This window comes from Macaca nemestrina, chromosome 14, assembly GCF_043159975.1.
Source record: "Macaca nemestrina isolate mMacNem1 chromosome 14, mMacNem.hap1, whole genome shotgun sequence".
In the NCBI taxonomy this organism is placed as follows: domain Eukaryota; kingdom Metazoa; phylum Chordata; class Mammalia; order Primates; family Cercopithecidae; genus Macaca; species Macaca nemestrina.
The window spans coordinates 96,099,911-96,109,158 of record NC_092138.1 but is presented as its reverse complement, the minus strand read 5'-3'; positions in this window follow the sequence as shown (position 1 = coordinate 96,109,158).

The following is a 9,248-nucleotide window of genomic DNA, read 5'->3' as shown; positions in this document are numbered from 1 at the left end:
CCACGAAATACAGATGTAACTCTGTGAGATGAATTAACAGAACACTAAGCAGTTTCTCAGGAAGCTTCTTTCCAGATTTCATCTGAGGATATTTCCTTTTACACCATAGCCCTCTATGGGCTTCCAAATATCACTTTGCCAATTCCACAAGAACTGTCTTAGCGAAAGGCTTCTTGAGGGGAAAGCTGTAACTCTCTGAGATGATTTCACAAAACAAAAAGAAGTTTCTCAGAAAGCTTCTTTCTCTTTTTTATCGGAGGATATTTCCTTTGGCCCTATGGTCTTCAAAGGGATCCGAAATATCTGTTCTCAGATTCCACAGAAATAAGTCTAGCAAAGAGATCCAGGAAATACAGATGTAACTATGTGAGATGAATTAACAGAACACTAAGCAGTTTCTCAGGAAGCTTCTTTCCAGATTTCATCTGAGGTTATTTCCTTTGTCACCATAGCCCTCTATGGGCTTCCAAATATCACTTTGCCAATTCCACAAGAACTGTCCTAGCGAAAGGCTTCTTGAGGGGAAAGCTGTAACTCTGTGAGATGATTTCACGGAACACAAAGAAGTTTCTCAGAAAGCTTCTTTCTCTTTGTTATCGGAGGATAATTCCTTTGGCCCTATAGTCTTCAAAGGGATCCGAAATATCTGTTCTCAGATTCCACAGAAATAAGACTAGCAAAGAGATCCACGAAATACAGATGTAACTGTGTGAGATGAATTAACAGAACCCTAACCACTTTCTCAGGAAGCTTCTTTCCCGATTTCATATGAGGATATTTCCTTTTTCACCATAACCCTCTATGGGCTTCCAAATATCACTTTGGCAATTCCACAAGAACTGTCTTAGCGAAAGGCTTCTTGAGGGGAATCTGTAACTCTGTGAGACGATTTCACAGAACACAAAGAAGTTTGTGAGCAAGCTTCTTTCTCTTTGTTATCGGAGGATATTTCCTTTGTCCCTATATTCTTCAAAGGGATCCGAAATACCTATTCTCAGATTCCACAGAAATAAGGCTAGCAAAGAGATCCACGAAACACAGATGTATCTCTGTGAGATGAATTAGCAGAACACTAAGCAGTTTCTCAGGAAGCTTCTTTGCAGATTTCATCTGAGGATATTTCCTTTTACACCATAGCCCTCTATGGGCTTCCAAATATCACTTTACCAATTCCACAAGAACTGTCTTAGCGAAAGGCTTCTTGAGAGGAAAGCTGTAACTCAGTGAGATGATTTCACAGAACACAAAGAAGTTTCTCAGAAAGCTTCTTTCTCTTTGTTATTGGAAGATATTTCCTTTGGCCCAATGGTCTTCAAAGGGATCTGAAATATCTGTTCTCAGTTTCCACAGAAATAAGGCTAGCAAAGAGATCCACGAAATACAGATGTAACTCTGTTAGATGAATTAACAGAACACTAAGCAGTTTCTCAGGAAGCTTCTTTCCAGATTTCATCTGAGGATATTTCCTTTTACACCATAGCCCTCTATGGGCTTCCAAATATCACTTTGCCAATTCCACAAGAACTGTCTTAGCGAAAGGCTTCTTGAGGGGAAAGCTGTAACTCTCTGAGATGATTTCACAAAACACAAAGAAGTTTCTCAGAAAGCTTCTTTCTCTTTGTTATCGGAGGATATTTAATTTGGCCCTATAGTCTTCAAAGGGATCCGAAATATCTGTTCTCAGATTCCACAGAAATAAGGCTAGCAAAGAGATCCACGAAATACAGTTGTAACTCTGTGAGATGAATTAACAGAACACTAAGCAGTTTCTCAGGAAGCTTCTTTCCAGATTTCCTCTGAGGATATTTCCTTTTTCACCATAGCCGCCATGGGCTTCCAAATGTCACTTTGCCAATTCCACAAGAACTGTCTTAGCGGAAGGCTTCTTGAGGGGAAAGCTGTAACTCGGTGAGATGATTACACAGAACACAAAGAAGTTTCTCAGAAAGCTTCTTTCTCTTTGTTATCGCAGGATATTTCCTTTGGCCCTATAGTCTTCAAAGGGATCCGAAATATCTGTTCTCAGATTACACAGAAATAAGGCTAGCAAAGAGAACCACGAAATACAGATGTAACTCTGTGAGATGAGTTAACAGAACACTAAGCAGTTTCTCAGGAAGCTTCTTTCCAGATTTCATCTGAGGATATTTCCTTTTTCATCATAGCCCCCTATGGGCTTCCAAATATCACTTTGCCAATTCCACAAGAACTGTCTTAGCGAAAGGCTTCTTGAGGGGAAAGCTGTAACTCTGTGAGATGATTTCACAGAACACAAAGAAGTTTCTCAGAAAGCTTCTTTCTCTTTGTTATCGGAGGATATTTCCTTTGGTCCCATAGTCTTCAAAGGGATCTCAAATATCTGTTCTCAGATTCCACAGAAATAAGGCCAGCAAAGAGATCCACGAAATACAGATGTAACTCTGTGAGATGAATTAAGAGAACACTAAGCTGTTTCTCAGGACGCTTCTTTCCAGATTTCATCTGAGGATATTTCCTTTTCCACCATAGCCCTCCATGGGCTTCCAAATATCACTTTGCCAATTCCACAAGAACTATCTTAGCGAAAGGCTTCTTGAGGGGAAAGCTGTAATTCTGTGAGATGATTTCACAGGACACAAAGAAGTTTCTCAGAAAGCTTCTTTCTCTTTGTTATCGGAAGATATTTCCTTTGGCCCTGAAGTCTTCAAAGGGATCCGAAATATTTGTTCTCAGATTCCACAGAAATAAGGATAGCAAAGAGATCCACGAAATACAGATGTAACTCTGTGAGGTGAATTAACAGAACACTAAGCAGTTTCTCAGGAAGCTTCTTTCCAGATTTCATCTGAGGATATTTCCTTTTTCACCATAGAACTCTAAGGGCTTCCAAATATCACTTTGCCAATTCCACAAGAACTGTCTTAGCGAAAGGCTTCTTGAGAAGAAAGGTGTAACTCTGTGAGATGATTTCACAGAACACAAAGAAGTTTCTCAGAAAACTTCTTTCTCTTTGTTAACGGAGGATATTTCCTTTGGCCCTATAGTCTTCAAAGGGATCCGAAATATCTGTTCTCAGATTCCACAGAAATAAGGCTAGCAAAGAGATGCACGAAATACAGATATAAGTCTGTGAGATGAATTAACAGAACACTAAGCAGTTTCTCAGGAAGCTTCTTTCCAGATTTCATCTGAGGATATTTCCTTTGTCACCATAGTCCTCTATGGGCTTCCAAATATCACTTTGCCAATTCCACAAGAACTGTCTCATCGAAAGGCTTCTTTAGACGAAAGCTGTAACTCTGTGAGATGATTTCACAGAACACAAAGAAGTTTCTCAGAAAGCTTCTTTCTCTTTATTATCGGAGATTATTTCCTTTGGCCCTATAGTCTTCAAAGGGATCCGAAATATCTGTTCTAAGATTCCACAGAAACAAGGCCAGCAAACAGATCCACGAAATACAGATGTAACTCTGTGAGATGAATTAACAGAACACTGAGCAGTTTCTCAGGAAGCTTCTTTCCAGATTTCATCTGAGGATATTTCCTTTTTCAACATAGTCCTCTATGGGATCCAAATATCACTTTGCCAATTCCACAAGAACTGTCTTAGTTAAAGGCTTCTTTAGGGGAAAGCTGTAACTCTGTGAGATGATTTCACAGAACACAAAGAAGTTTCTCAGAAAGCTTCTTTCTCTTTGATATCGGAGGATATTTCCTTTGGCCCTATAGTCTTCAAAGGGATCCGAAATATCTGTTCTCAGATTCCACAGAAATAAGGCTAGGAAAGAGATCCACGACATAGAGTTGTAACTCTGTGAGATAAATTAACAGAACACTAAGCAGTTTCTCAGGAAGCTTCTTTCCAGATTTCATCTGAGGATATTTCCTTTTTCACCATAGCCCTCTATGGGCTTCCAAATATCACTTTGCCAATTCCACAAGAACTGTCTTAGCGAAAGTCTTCTTGAGGGGAAAGCTGTAACTCTGTGAGATGATTTCACAGAACACAAAGAAGTTTCTCAGAAAGCTTCTTTCTCTTTGTTATCGGAAGATATTTCCTTTGGCCCTATGGTCTTCAAAGGGATCCGAAAAATCTGTTCTCAGATTCCACAGAAATAAGGCTAGCAAAGAGATCCACGAAATACAGATGTAACTCTGTGAGATGAATTAACAGAACACTAAGCAGTTTCTCAGGAAGCTTCTTTCCAGATTTCATCTGAGGATATTTCCTTTTTCACCATAGCACTCAATGGGCTTCCAAATATCACTTTGCCAATTCCACAAGAACTGTCTTAGCGAAAGGCTTCTTGAGGGGAAAGCTGTAAATCTGTGAGATGATTTCACAGAACACAAAGAAGTTTCTCAGAAAGCTTCTTTCTCTTTGTTATCGGAGGATATTTCCTTTGGCCCTATGGTCTTCAAAGGGATCCGAAATATCTGTTCTCAGATTCCACAGAAATAAGGCCAGCAAAGAGATGCACGAAATACAGATGTAACTCTGTGAGATGAATTAACAGAACACTAAGCAGATTCTCAGTAAGCTTCTTTGCAGATTTCATATGAGGATATTTCCTTTTTCACCATAGCCCTCTATGGGCTTCGAAATATCCCTTTGCCAATTCCACAAGAACTGTCTTAGCGAAAGGCTTCTTGAGGGGAAAGCTGTAATTCTGTGAGATGATTTTACAGAACACAAAGAAGTTTCTCAGAAAGCTTCTTTCTCTTTGTTATCGGAGGATATTTCCTTTGGCCCTAAAGTTTTCAAAGGGATCCGAAATATCTGTTCTCAGATTCCACAGAAATAAGGCTAGCAAAGAGATCCATGAAATACAGATGTAACTCTGTGAGATGAATTAACAGAACACTAATCAGTTTCTCAGGAAGCTTCTTTCCAAATTTCATCTGAGGATATTTCCTTTTTCACCATAGCCCTCTATGGGCTTCCAAATATCATTTGGCCAATTCCACAAGAACTGTCTTAGCGAAAGGCTTCTTGAGGGGAAAGCTGTAACTCTGTGAGATGATTTCACAGAACACAAAGAAGTTTCTCAGAAAGCTTCTTTCTCTTTGTTATCGGAAGATATTTCCTTTGGCCCTATGGTCTTCAAAGGGATCCGAAAAATCTGTTCTCAGATTCCACAGAAATAAGGCTAGCAAAGAGATCCACGAAATACAGATGTAACTCTGTGAGATGAATTAACAGAACACTAAGCAGTTTCTCAGGAAGCTTCTTTCCAGATTTCATCTGAGGATATTTCCTTTTTCACCATAGCACTCAATGGGCTTCCAAATATCACTTTGCCAATTCCACAAGAACTGTCTTAGCGAAAGGCTTCTTGAGGGGAAAGCTGTAAATCTGTGAGATGATTTCACAGAACACAAAGAAGTTTCTCAGAAAGCTTCTTTCTCTTTGTTATCGGAGGATATTTCCTTTGGCCCTATGGTCTTCAAAGGGATCCGAAATATCTGTTCTCAGATTCCACAGAAATAAGGCCAGCAAAGAGATGCACGAAATACAGATGTAACTCTGTGAGATGAATTAACAGAACACTAAGCAGATTCTCAGTAAGCTTCTTTGCAGATTTCATATGAGGATATTTCCTTTTTCACCATAGCCCTCTATGGGCTTCGAAATATCCCTTTGCCAATTCCACAAGAACTGTCTTAGCGAAAGGCTTCTTGAGGGGAAAGCTGTAATTCTGTGAGATGATTTTACAGAACACAAAGAAGTTTCTCAGAAAGCTTCTTTCTCTTTGTTATCGGAGGATATTTCCTTTGGCCCTAAAGTTTTCAAAGGGATCCGAAATATCTGTTCTCAGATTCCACAGAAATAAGGCTAGCAAAGAGATCCATGAAATACAGATGTAACTCTGTGAGATGAATTAACAGAACACTAATCAGTTTCTCAGGAAGCTTCTTTCCAAATTTCATCTGAGGATATTTCCTTTTTCACCATAGCCCTCTATGGGCTTCCAAATATCATTTGGCCAATTCCACAAGAACTGTCTTAGCGAAAGGCTTCTTGAGGGGAAAGCTGTAACTCTGTGAGATGATTTCACAGAACACAAAGAAGTTTCTCAGAAACCTTCTTTCTCTTTGTTATCGGAAGATATTTCCTTTGTCCCTATGGTCTTCAAAGGGATCCGAAAAGTCTGTTCTCATATTCCACAGAAATAAGGTTAGCAAAGAGATCTACGAAATACAGATGTAACTCTGTGAGGTGAATTGACAGAACACTAAGCAGTTTCTCAGGAAGCTTCTTTCCAGATTTCATCTGAGGATATTTCCTTTTTTACCATAACCCTCTATGGGCTTCCAAATATCACTTTGCCAATTCGAAAAGAACTGTCTTAGCGAAAGGCTTCTTGAGGTGAAAGCTGTAACTCGGTGAGATGATTTCACAGAACACAAAGAAGTTTCTCAGAAAGCTTCTTTCTCTTTGTTATTGGAGGATATTTCCTTTGGCCCTATGGTCTTCAAAGGGATCCGAAATATCTGTTCTCAGATTCCACAGAAATAAGGCTAGCAAAGAGATCCACGAAATACAGATGTAACTCTGTGAGATGAATTAACAGAACACTAAGCAGTTTCTCAGAGATCTTCTTTCCAGATTTCATCTGAGATATTTCCTTTTTCACCATAGCCCTCTATGGGCTTCCAAATATCACTTTGCAAATTCCACAAGAACTGTTTTAGCGAAAGGCTTCTTGAGGGGAAAGCTGTAACTCTGTGAGATGATTTCACAGAACACAAAGAAGTGTCTCAGAAAGCTTCTTTCTCTTTGTTATCGCAGGATATTTCCTTTGGCCCTATAGTCTTCAAAGGGATCCGAAATATCTGTTCTCAGATTCCACAGAAATAAGGCCAGCAAAGAGATCCACGAAATACAGATGTAACTCTGTGAGATGAATTAACAGAACATTAAGCAGTTTCTCAGGAAGCTTCTTTGCAGATTTCATCTGAGGATATTTCCTTTTTCACCATAGCCCTCTATGGGCTTCCAAATATCACTTTGCCTATTCCACAAGAACTGTCTTAGCGAAAGGCTTCTTGAGGGGAAAGCTGTAATTCTGTGAGATGATTTCACAGAACACAAAGAAGTTTCTCAGAAAGCTTCTTTCTCTTTGTTATCGGAGGATATTTCCTTTGTCCCTATATTCTTCAATGGGATCCGAAATACCTATTCTCAGATTCCACAGAAATAAGGCTAGCAAAGAGATCCACGAAATACAGATGTAACTCTGTGAGATGAATTAGCAGAACGCTAAGCAGTTTCTCAGGAAGCTTCTTTGCAGATTTCATCTGAGGATATTTCCTTTTACACCATAGCCCTCTAGGGGCTTCCAAATATCACTTTACCAATTCCACAAGAACTGTCTTAGCTAAAGGCTTCTTGAGAGGAAAGCTGTAACTCTGTGAGATGATTTCACAGAACACAAAGAAGTTTCTCAGAAAGCTTCTTTCTCTTTGTTATTGGAAGGTATTTCCTTTGGCCCAATGGTCTTCAAAGGGATCTGAAATATCTGTTCTCAGATTCCACAGAAATAAGGCTAGCAAAGAGATCCACGAAATACACATGTAACTCTGTTAGATGAATTAACAGAACACTAAGCAGTTTCTCAGGAAGCTTCTTTCGAGATTTCATCTGAGGATATTTCCTTTTACACCATAGCCCTCTATGGGCTTCCAAATATCACTTTGCCAATTCCACAAGAACTGTCTTAGCGAAAGGCTTCTTGAGGGGAAAGCTGTAACTCTCTGAGATGATTTCACAAAACACAAAGAAGTTTCTCAGAAAGCTTCTTTCTCTTTGTTATCGGAGGATATTTAATTTGGCCCTATAGTCTTCAAAGTGATCCGAAATATCTGTTCTCAGATTCCACAGAAATAAGGCTAGCAAAGAGATCCACGAAATACAGTTGTAACTCTGTGAGATGAATTAACAGAACGCTAAGCAGTTTCTCAGGAAGCTTCTTTCCAGATTTCATCTGAGGATATTTCCTTTTTCACCATAGCCGCCATGGGCTTCCAAATGTCACTTTGCCAATTCCACAAGAACTGTCTTAGCGAAAGGATTCTTGAGGGGAAAGCTGTAACACTGTGAGATGATTTCACAGAACACAAAGAAGTTTCTCAGAAAGCTTCTTTCTCTTTGTTATCGGAGGATATTTCCTTTGTCCCTATGGTCTTCAAAGGGATCCGAAATATCTGTTCTCAGATTCCACAGAAATAAGGCTAGCAAAGAGATCCACGATATACATACGTAACTCTGTTAGATGAATTAACAGAACACTAAGCAGTTTCTCAGGAAGCTTCTTTGCAGATTTCATCTGAGGATATTTCCTTTTTCTCCATCGCCCTCTATGGGCTTCCAAATATCACTTTGCCAATTCTACAAGAACTGTCTTAGCGAAAGGCTTCTTGAGGGGAAAGCTGTAACTCGGTGAGATGATTTCACAGAACACAAAGAAGTTTCTCAGAAAGCTTCTTTCTCTTTGTTATCGCAGGATATTTCCTTTGGCCCTATAGTCTTCAAAGGGATCCGAAATATCTGTTCTCAGATTACACAGAAATAAGGCTAGCAAAGAGAACCACGAAATACAGATGTAACTCTGTGAGATGAATTAACAGAACACTAAGCAGTTTGTCAGGAAGCTTCTTTCCAGATTTCATCTTAGGATATTTCCTTTTTCACCATAGCCCCCTATGGGCTTCCAAATATCACTTTGCCAATTCCACAAGAACTGTCTTAGCGAAAGGCTTCTTGAGGGGAAAGCTGTAACTCTGTGAGATGATTTCATAGAACACAAAGAAGTTTCTCAGAAAGCTTCTTTCTCTTTGTTATCGGAGGATATTTCCTTTGGTCCCATAGTCTTCAAAGGGATCTCAAATATCTGTTCTCAGATTCCACAGAAATAAGGCCAGCAAAGAGATCCACGAAATACAGATGTAACTCTGTGAGATGAATTAAGAGAACACTAAGCTGTTTCTCAGGAAGCTTCTTTCCAGATTTCATCTGAGGATATTTCCTTTTTCACCATAGCCCTCCATGGGCTTCCAAATATCACTTTGCCAATTCCACAAGAACTATCTTAGCGAAAGGCTTCTTGAGGGGAAAGCTGTAATTCTGTGAGATGATTTCACAGGACACAAAGAAGTTTCTCAGAAAAGTTCTTTCTCTTTTTTATCGGAAGATATTTCCTTTGGCCCTGAAGTCTTCAAAGGGATCCGAAATATTTGTTCTCAGATTCCACAGAAATAAGGATAGC